The sequence below is a fragment of the Mesoplodon bidens genome (assembly GCF_964165515.1).
Source record: "Mesoplodon bidens genome assembly, chromosome: 13".
Classification (NCBI taxonomy): Eukaryota; Metazoa; Chordata; class Mammalia; order Artiodactyla; family Ziphiidae; genus Mesoplodon; species Mesoplodon bidens.
This window is the reverse complement of record NC_138169.1, coordinates 27,836,759-27,846,502: the sequence shown is the minus strand read 5'-3', so window position 1 is coordinate 27,846,502 and position 9,744 is coordinate 27,836,759. Positions and strand designations below refer to the sequence as shown.

Here is a 9,744-nt window from a genome sequence, read left to right as displayed (position 1 = left end):
AAGAGTCATGCTGGGTGGGTGCCAGTGATTCCCCTCCTGGCAGCTGGATCATGCAGCCCAGCCAAGAGGTAGTAGTGTTGAATAAGCAGGACCTGGGGGACTTGGAGGTGAGTGACCATGCCCTGGGGGATGGGGCAGCAGCTGCAGTGGTCTGCCCCAAATCACTGGGCCAATGCCTTAGAGGGGTGGGACACAGACTGGTCAAGCCCTCCTGAGCAGTGCCTTCCCATTACCTGCAAAGGGGGATGCAGCCATGCTTGGGTTCCGTGGAGATTTAAATTCCACTTTGCCATTGCCCAATGAGATGCATCTGGGTGGGGGTGGTCCCAGGACTACAAGGGGTTCACTGCTACCCCACCTCTAAATACATACATCCAGGGGCTTCCCTGGTGGTCCAGTGGTTAAGACTTCACCTTCCAATGCACGGGGTGCAGGTTCGATCCCTGGTCAGGGAGCTAACAAATTCAATAGACTTTAAAAATGGTCCATGTCAAAAAAAATCTAAAAAAAAAATACATAAATACATACATAGATACATCCTTAGATGGGGAACTCATTACCTTGTGTGGTCACCCTTTTGATCTAATGCATCTGCAACTGTTGGGAAGTTCCTCCTAGTATCTGGCTGAAACCTTTTTCTCCCTGCAGCTTTCCTCACATGCTCCAGGTATGTCCCTACAGAGTTGGCCAGAAGCCAGGTAGAGAGGGCGAAACGGAGGAGACCAGGCTACTGGGCCCTATGGCAGTGGTCTCGGGGTAGAGACCATCTCTCCTGCACTCTGTTTCTGACCCCCATCTGCAGCCTGGGTCATGGTGGGTCTTCGTGGAACTGGCACTGCCTGTCCCGACCCTCCATGCAGCTGGTGAACCAGCTTGACGGCAGACAGGTCTCTGAAAGCCTGTCAGGAGTGGGGGAGGTAGGGATGAGGGGGGATGGAGGGAGTCCTTACTTGGGCCGATTTTGGTGCACAATTCTCCCCTTTGCCCTCTCAGCAGAGGTCTGTCCAGCCCCTCTTGCCACCATCAGCAAGTGTGTGGGAAAGGGGTGGTGCTGGGCCACAAGGTCATTGTGAGAGGAGGGGCTGCAGGAGAACCAGGGCCCAATGCCCTTGGAGAGATCCACAGAGAACTTTGGGCTAATTAAATCCACTCCTAAATATAGGAAAGGGTCTGCCATGCTCTGGAGAGGGACCCTTCATTCTGCCCGCCCAGAGCTTCAAGCAATATCCCTGTGCCAGGGTGCCAAATGGCTGTCACTTCTAATGCTGGTGACACCTCCAGTGCCAATTCCAGTCAGTTGGCTGTGGCTGCCTGGCTCTGAATGGCTGCTAGGGGTTGATTTGTCATGTATGCCAGGGTACAGGGGAACCCAATGTGGTACCAGTGGTGAATTCTGGCCCCAAATCATTTCCATTTCTTTGTTCTGACCAAGGAAATTTTGGGTGAACACAGTGGACCCCTGATGTGGGTGGATAAGACATGAATGTCTCTCCCCCCTCCGGCCCCCCCAATTAGCACTGTGGTGGGCCATGTGGCTCTGTGCAGCCTTGGGGAATATGGTGAGCTGAGGATCTGGTCATCTCCAGGTGCAACCAGAGCAAGAACGGCTTAGAACCACGCACGAGCCAGGGTCACTGGTCAGGGACCCCCTGAAACAAGCCCCAGTGGACAGCATCCACACTGGTGCCCCCTGCACCCCAAAGTTACCTGGAGCTGGCCTAGGGTTGTGGTCCCATTTGTGGTCATGTGTGTGCCCTGTGTCACTGCAGGGACCAGGTGGCTGCTCTCCACCTGTCAGGGAAATGTAACCTGTGCTAAACCCAACTCGGGTGGCTGAGCCCCACAGGGATCCTGCATGACCCCAGGTAGGGTGGAGGAAATGGACACCAGAAAGTGGGGAAAATGAACACACAAACTTCTCCTCCCCAGGCCCAGACCTGTGGCCTTTCGGTGAGCCACGTGAGGGAGGCCAGTCCCTGGGGCCCTGCAGGATGGGCTGAGCCCACGGTGTCTGTCGAGTCATCCCTGACCGAGGAGGAAAACCGCTGTTCACCGAGGGGTCCCTTTCTACCCTTGAAAAACTGCCAGCCCCACCCACTCCAGCCTCTACAGTGGGAACCCTGGGGCAATGAGGGTGGGAGAGCGCCCGGGCCCCGGAGTCAGATGGACTGGGTTGGAGCCCCGGTGACGTAAAGCTAGTGAGAACCTCTCTGAGCCTCGGTTTCCCGTCTGTAAAATGGGAGAGCAGCAGAACGCTCCCTCGCGGATTGTGGGGAATACAACTGACGCTGAAGGGAGGGCGTGGCGCCCAGCGCCGGGCCAACAGCAGGCGCTGGAGCAGGATATCTGGGAACTGGGGGTAGTGATAGAGGCGACCCGGCCCGAGTCCGGTGATGGGGCACCGGGCCTGCTCCCTTCCCCACTCGGGCCGGACAGTCCGAGAACGTCCTCGAAGGCGACCGGGAGGGGGCGACCCGCCGGAAAAGGCGGGCCGCGGCCCGGGCTTCAGCCGCAGAGGTCCCGGCAGGTGCCCGGCCCTCCGCTACTCCACGAGGGGCCGTGGTCGGTAGAGACGGACAGCCGGAGCGCCCAATGGCAAGCCGGTGTCTCCTCGCGCCCGTCCAATCGGTGCCGGCTGCCGGGCCTCCCGACCAATGGAAACACTGGCGGCGGCGGGGCGGGGCGACGGTCGCCGCGCCGGCAGGCCCTCTTTGCGCACGGGCCGCGAGAGGGGCGGAGGGCTGGCTCGGGCTGCGCTGGGCTCGGGGCGTGAGTCCTGCACCGGCGCGAGCGGAGGCCCCGGGACAGTCACTTGCGCCCGCCCGGGGACGCCGCGCGCCGAGCGACCCGGGGACGCCCGTCTGGGGCGGGGGCCGCGCTGCGGCGCCGCCCACGCCGTGCTCCAGGTAGGCTCGGGCCGGGGACCGGGGTCGGGGCCGGGATCGGGGCTGCGGGATGGGCAGGGGCCCGAATCGAGGTCCGGGCAGGGGTCAAGGCCGGGGGTCCAGCCCGGCTCTGCTCCACCCGCACCGATCCCGCGCCGCGGTGCGCAAGACCCCGGACCGACGGGGGCGGGTCCCTTTGTGCGCAGCCTCGGGTCCTGCCTGACCGGCCGTGCGCCTCGGTCCGCGCGCCCCTCAAGCCTCGGCCCAACATGAGGCGTGTCCTCCCCCTGTTCGACCGGGTGCCTGGAGCTGGCGCCGCGCAGCCACGGAAACTTTCCATCGGCCGGAGGGGCCCGGGGCAGGGGAACTTTCCTGGGGCGGCGCGCCGCCGGGAAGCACCGGCACGGCCTGGCCGAAGGATGCCCCGGCGCCGCGCTGCTCCCGCCGCCCAGAGGACGAGGGAGGGAAAGCTGCCTGGGGTTTCTGCCCGGAGCCCCAACCTGGGTCCCCCTCCTCGCCACCCCTGCGCCCTGTCCCCTGGCTGAGGCGTGTCCCCTCCACTCGTAGTGGGACTCGGCCCAAGTTTGCCGTGGTGTTACCCTGGGCGGGCAGCTGGAGATCCCCAGCCTTCCTATTTTAATCTTAAATAATTAAATATTGGGTTATTACAATATGTCACCGTTTCTAACGTCTGCATAACGTGTCCCAGTGGAAACGGAACTCGGGGACTCCAGCGGCCTTTCCCTTTAGACCCAGGCGTGTTTAGGAACAAGGAAAAGAAAAGAACTGCCCCAAGGATTTCATTCTTTAGGATCGATTCATTGTATAACCCCTCACTCACACCCCTTTCCCGAGTCACCGAACAGGGCACACGCCGGGTCAGGGTTTATGAACCCAGGGGGTTGGATGGTGACCGGCTTAGCACCTGTGGGGCAACCTCCCCCATGAGGACACACACAGGGCTGCACTGGGAACCTCCACTTCCAGGTCCAGGCTGCCAGTGGTCTGCCCACCCCAAGCAGGTCCCACCTGTCCTGGGCTCAGTGTATCTGGACCTGGGACAGTGCTGGACCCACAGCAGTCAGTTCCCGAGCAGGTGGTCTGGACCTGGGGTCTGGCCACAGCGTGTGGGGCTGTGAATTGGGCACTCGTGCTTTCCCCCAGCCTTGCCCTGTCCCATCCACAGTACCCTGTCTGTTCCCTGCCGCTCCATGCCCCCAACTCTGAGGTCCACTGGCACCCAGCATAGGACTGGGCACAGAGCACTTGCTGTGCTCAGGACTCTGGTCCTGGCCTGGGGAGGAGGTCACATAAGCACAACCCGGTCAGCCCTCACCCAACTCTCATCATGGGCACAGGTGCCTGTTGACCAGGTGCTTCCTGGGTGAGCTGGGCCAGCCCTCAGTCCTGCCAGGTTAGAGCTGCCCCCCAATCTGGGCTGTGTGCCTCCCCCAGGGTGGCCCCTCAGGGGTCCCTTTGCACCTCCCAGTTTCCACGGGGGCTGCACCTCCATCCCTCTTTGTGCTGCACAAGGACTCAGGTGGGTTCACTCCCCTTCATCCCAGGAGACAGGCCTGGGACCACGAGCAGTGGGATCCTGCACTTCCAAGAGGAGCCAAGAACTGTAGCGCAGAGAGGGGTGGGGACACCAGGCCCAACAGAGCCTCGGCCAGCCCCTAGCATGTGCCCTGGGCTGGCATCAGCAGAGGGAGGGAGGGGGCAGAGCTGGGGTGCTGTGGGATGCCAGGGAGGCAGCGAGGGGTTCTGGGACTTTCCCCAGCAGTGGCTTGGGTCGGGGAAGGCACCTGTTCCCTTGCTGCCAGCTTCCATCAAGACTAGGATGAGGTCTCGGCCACTCTGCAGGAGCCCCGGAATCAGAGAGTAACCAAGAGAGACTCAGGGTCAGGAATTCCTTCCTGTGGCTTCCTGAATGGGAGAGCTGCACAGCTCAGCCTATTTCACAGGTCGGAAAGAAGAGCCCAGAGCTGGTGGACATCCACATCACCTACAGGGCCCCCAGCCCGGGCTGTGTGTGTGTGAGGCACAGCGCTTACCACTGCCCCAGTGGACCCTGAGGGGCCAGCGGCCTCTAGCAAAGCAGCAACAAGCTGAGTGCAGCCACCAGAGGGCACCCAGGACTGCCATGGCCAGCAAGACTGGCTCCACCCAGCCTCCCCCAGAGGTGGGGACCCTTTCTGAGGCACCCGCCAAGGCATCCGCTGGGAGGCTGGAGTTCTGCTTTCTCCAGGCCCCCTGTTCAGGGTGGGGAGCTGGAGAGGGGCAAGGACCCTGGGCAACGCCCCTCAGTACCCTGTGCCCTCACCGCCTCGGTACAGCAGAGGGAGGCCGAGGGCTGGGTGGCAGGGTTGTTGAGCACAGGCTCCAGCAGGGACCGTGGAGGTGGGGTCCTCCTTCAGGCATGTGCCCTAGGTGCCTCCCTGGCCCCCACAGGCCATCTTGCCACTGCCCAGGGGTCCGGGCAAGGTCTCTGCGTCTGCCACTCAGCGCAGGGCTGTGCCTCTTTCTGCCTCAGTGTCCTCTGTAAAACAAGGGTGCAGCCAAAGTGGCGCCTTTTCAAGATGTGCCCAGAGTGACCAGCGGCCTGGGAGGGCACGTCAGGATTTGCTGTGGTGGAGCAGGACTCAAGGCTCGAGTGCAGAGTGAGCTCTCAGGCCGGCCTGACCCTCACCCGGGCTCCTCACCACCCACTGCGGCCCTGAGCTGCCTGCCCAGCATCCCCCCAGCCTGGGCCCTGTCCCTCCGCCGGACTTGGTTTGTGCGCATGGGGGCTGCCTCGTTGTGTCAGACATCTGTGGTCTGTGCTGTTCTGGCTCTTGGCCAGCGCTTGCAGAGGCCTCCTGCCCCAGTCCGGGACACAGCAGGCCTTTTCAAGGCTGGGGGTGGGTCCCTTGACCCCGAGGCTCTTGGTGCAGGGTCCTTGGCCAGGACCAGCTCTGAGGGATGCTAGAAAGGGCTCCCTGAGACAGGTACTCCCACCCTCTCGTCACAAATCCCATCAATGCTTCTACCTTCGTATCTCAGACCTGTCCATCTGTCTGTCCACGGCCCCAGGGCTCTTATGAGGTTCTGTTCCCCCCACCTCCCATCTGTACAGTGCTGCTGAGATGAGGCACCCTGGGGACACAGACCCCACCTCACGTCCCACCACCACCCTGCATCCCCAGACCCTCCCTGCCCCCCTGCTCCCACCCTCCTGCAGGAAGCTCCTTCAGGCCCCCTCCCCACCTGCAGCCCTGCAGATGCCCTCCCACCCCCCACACTGGCATTGACTCTCGGCCCTCCTCTGAATTTGTGGAGTTATTGGCCTGCTGGAGTCCCACGAGGCGGGAGCCACATTCTTCCTGTGGCTGGACTGGGGGGAGTGTGTCCTAGGGGCAGGAAGACCTGAGTTCAAATCCTGCCCCAGCGCTGCCTTGCCTGGGCCTGGTTTTCCCATCTGTAAAATGGTGTCCTGGGCTGACCCCAGGCCCCTAGTGAGAGTCACCGAGATGATGGGGCACAGCCAGCACTGGGGAGAGGCTGGCGGTTATCAGGACTGATAAAGGCATGTGGTTCTTCATGGGACAAGGTCTATATGAATGTTTAAGCCAAAAGCAGACGTGCCTCAGAAGCATCACATTCTAAGCAAAAGCTGATCCCTGAGCCTCGGACCTCAGGGTGGGAGCAGCAGTTCCTTCTGTGGGTAGGGAGGGTGCAGCGGGTGGGCAGACTCCCAACCACGCCTCCCCTCCCAGGTGCTCACGCACACACGTGTACACGCGTGCACACACACGCCTGGCTTGAGCTCCCCGTTCTTCCTTGCCTCTGGCCCTGGCATCTTGATCTCCCCCCATGATCCCACCCTGACTTGAAGCCCCTCCCCGTGATGAAGGGGCTACTGTGAGGCAGAGAGACCCACCCGCAGGCCCGCAAATGAGCCATGTCTACAAAGGAAGGTTGGACAGAAGCTTGGAACAACCTGGTAAACACTGCAGAGCCAAAGGGAGAGAGCTTCTGCCACTGTGATCTCCCGGAGGTGGCCTCCAGCCTGTCTGTGGTGCCCTGTTTTTCATTTTTACGACACAAACACTTTGGCAACATCCCCAGACCTAGACACAAGGAGAGGGAACGCGTCCCCAGACCACTGGCCGAGACAGGAAGCTTCATGGTCCTTCGTCCGGGATTGGGAGGCTGGCTGCTGGCCTAGGAGGGACATGGATGGGGGCTGGCCTCGGGGAGCCTCAGGAGAGGCAGGCAGCCTGTGCCCCAGGGCAGGTGAGGGGGGCAGACCCCTGGGGGCCATGACCCCCTGAACAGGCCAGTGGGATTCTGGTGTGGGAGTTTATCACAACAGAGCACACCCAACCTCTGGAGAAGGGAGACGTTATCATCGGCTCAAAATGGTCAGGGTTTTGAAGAATAGTCAGCAGCGTAAGAAACGCCCAGGAGGGACCATGGCAGCTGATGCAAACTGTAGACATGACAGTGCCAGTGGGGTAGGGGTGAGAACATGCACGGTCGTGTGGGAGCGAGTCTGTGTTGGAGCACCACCAGACGCCCTTGGGTCAGGGATGACAGTGCCCAGTTGGGGGTCAGGGATGTCAGTGCCCAGCTGGGGCTCTGGCCCCATGCAGAAGGGACTTAACCCCGCTGGTTGGCTTCACCAGGTGCCCTCTGGTTCCCTGTAGGATGTGGAGCCAGCCGGATGGGTGTCTGGACATGCTGACCTCCTCCAGGGATGTCCCCTCACACGGGTGGTGGGCCGGTGGGTGTGGTCCATGGAGGGATGGACTGTGGCTTGAGTGGTGTGTGCTTCTGGCCAGCCTCAACCCGGGTGGGCACAGGGCCCTGGGCTGGACAAGGCTGGACAAGGCTGGACATGGGGCCTCCTGCCACCCCTACTTGAATTCACCCATGGCCTGGGTATGGACCACAGATACCAGCTTGAGGGATGTCTGGCTTGAGGGACAAGCTTGCACTGGGGACAACCCACCAGGACATTAGCTGGACTGGCCCGCACCCTCCTTGACTTGGATGCCTGGCACGGCGGTGATTGGTGTCTCACAGGCCGTCAGATTCGCTCCCAGCTCAGGGTAGTCTCTGCTGCACCAGGGAGGTTGGAGCTGCCAGCCAGGACAGGCAATGGGCCCACATGCTGCGGCTCCTGGAGGAGGGCACTGAGGCCGGGAGGAGGCTTTGTCTGAAAGGGCCAGATGGCCTCTGGCACACACAGGCACCCTGGGCCACCGTTGGAGTGGGGAGGGGCCGTGACTGCTGTGATCATGGCGAGGGCGCTGGTGCTCGCCCTGCTGCGTGGGCTCCTCTGCTCATCACAGCTCCAGGGGCACGAGGCATGGTGCCCGGGAAGTGTAGCAGGGACGGAGGCTGAGTGGTCCCTGTGGCCCCCAGGACCCTGTGCGGTGGGAAGTGAGCCCTGCTGGTACCACTCTGTCAGTTTGCTGTGTTGCCTGATTTGCAGTGTGGTGGCCACTTGTGCTGCCCCAGTGTGGGAGCCCAGGCCCCAGCCTGGCCCTCTGCCCCTGCCCCGCCCTGCCCCGTCTCCGTGGGAGGCTCAGCCCACCCAGCCCTGTGGATTCTCGGTGTCCCTGGGTGTCCAGCGTGGACAGCCTGGCCCAGCCAGCACCTCACTTGGGTGGTGGTGGTGAGAAGGCAGTGGCTACAGACTCAGGAGCCTCCAGACGCCTGAGTGTCCTGTGCTGAGGGCTGTAAGACAGGAGAGGGCAGGGGGCCCACTCCTTCCTCTTGTGTTCCACAGGACCTCGGGTGTGGCAACCTGCCAGCCAGGCAGGTGGGAGGACCAAGGTCTGGCCAAGCATCTCAGTGGCCAGACTGCTGGGCCACATGGGGGCTTGTGGATTGGGATGAAGAGGCTCAGCCTGTGTCCAGGGCTTGCTGGGCCAGAGCACCAGGCCTTGGGTCGTGGTGTTGCTGGTGGCACAGGTGGCATGGCATCTGGGGCCTAGGGTGGCAGGGGCTGGCCCCCACCCCCCTAAACTTCTGGTGGACCACCGTGCCTCAGATTGGCAGGCCAACCAGACACCAAATGGCAGGTAATAAGGTCTGTGGGAGGCTGCCCACCGCCTCGCCTGCTGTGCCTGCCCTTGCTGCTCTTTTCCTGTCCCTGTTTCTCCTTCCTCCCTCGTGCTCCTCATTTTCTCCCTGTTTCTCTCTGTCCCTCTTTCTCTGCCTCTTCCTGTTACCGCATCTCCTGCACTTCTCGAGTCTGATAACAGACTCTTCGTGTCTGCCGCAGGCACTTTGCACAGCCTCGCGGGCACTGGTTCCACCAGCCTCGCCCAGGCTGAAGGAGACTGTGCCTCTCTGGCCGTGGCCCCCGTGGGGCCTCTTGGGGTCGCAGCTGCGCACAGAGTCGGTTCTGCCTTCATCTGTCTTTCTTCAGCCTTTTAATTTTTGCTTATGATGGCTTTCGTGTTCAAAACTTGTTCAAATTTTTCACGTTTTGTGTGGAATCTGTGGAATTCTTCCTCCTTCAATTCTTCTGTTGTTCCACACGTTGTCTAGCACGTGGCCAGATAAACACACATCCGTCTTCTCCTGTCGGTGTTTCCAGGTCAGCGTCTACTCTTGAGATTTCATCTGTCTAGAATTTACTCTGACATAAATGTGAGGCAAGGGCTGAACTGTGTTGATATGGTTGTATCTGAACAGTTTCTTGACTGATGTTTTCTATCACCAGGAACTATAAATGTGACATACCGCATCCTCAGGTTCGAGGTGCCTGTGGCCCCGTTAGTAGATCAGGTCGGAGCCTCCCCTTGACCAGTCTCTATTCTGAAAAGTCACGGGCGGCTTCGCGGCTCCTGCAGGTTGGTCCACG

General features: G+C 61.3%; 1 protein-coding gene across 2 annotated transcripts in view; it reads left to right on the top strand.

The window, feature by feature from the left end:
• The first annotated feature begins 2,678 nt into the window (after positions 1-2,678).
• The window catches only part of ARVCF (ARVCF delta catenin family member), a 35,833-nt gene continuing 28,767 nt past the window's right edge, over positions 2,679-9,744 (top strand). The window contains exon 1 of one of the 2 annotated variants that reach the window (XM_081252825.1): positions 2,679-2,906. The gene's annotated coding sequence lies outside the window, so the exon portion shown is untranslated. The remainder of the gene's footprint in view (positions 2,907-9,744) is intronic. The other variant, XM_081252826.1, reaches the window with a different exon arrangement.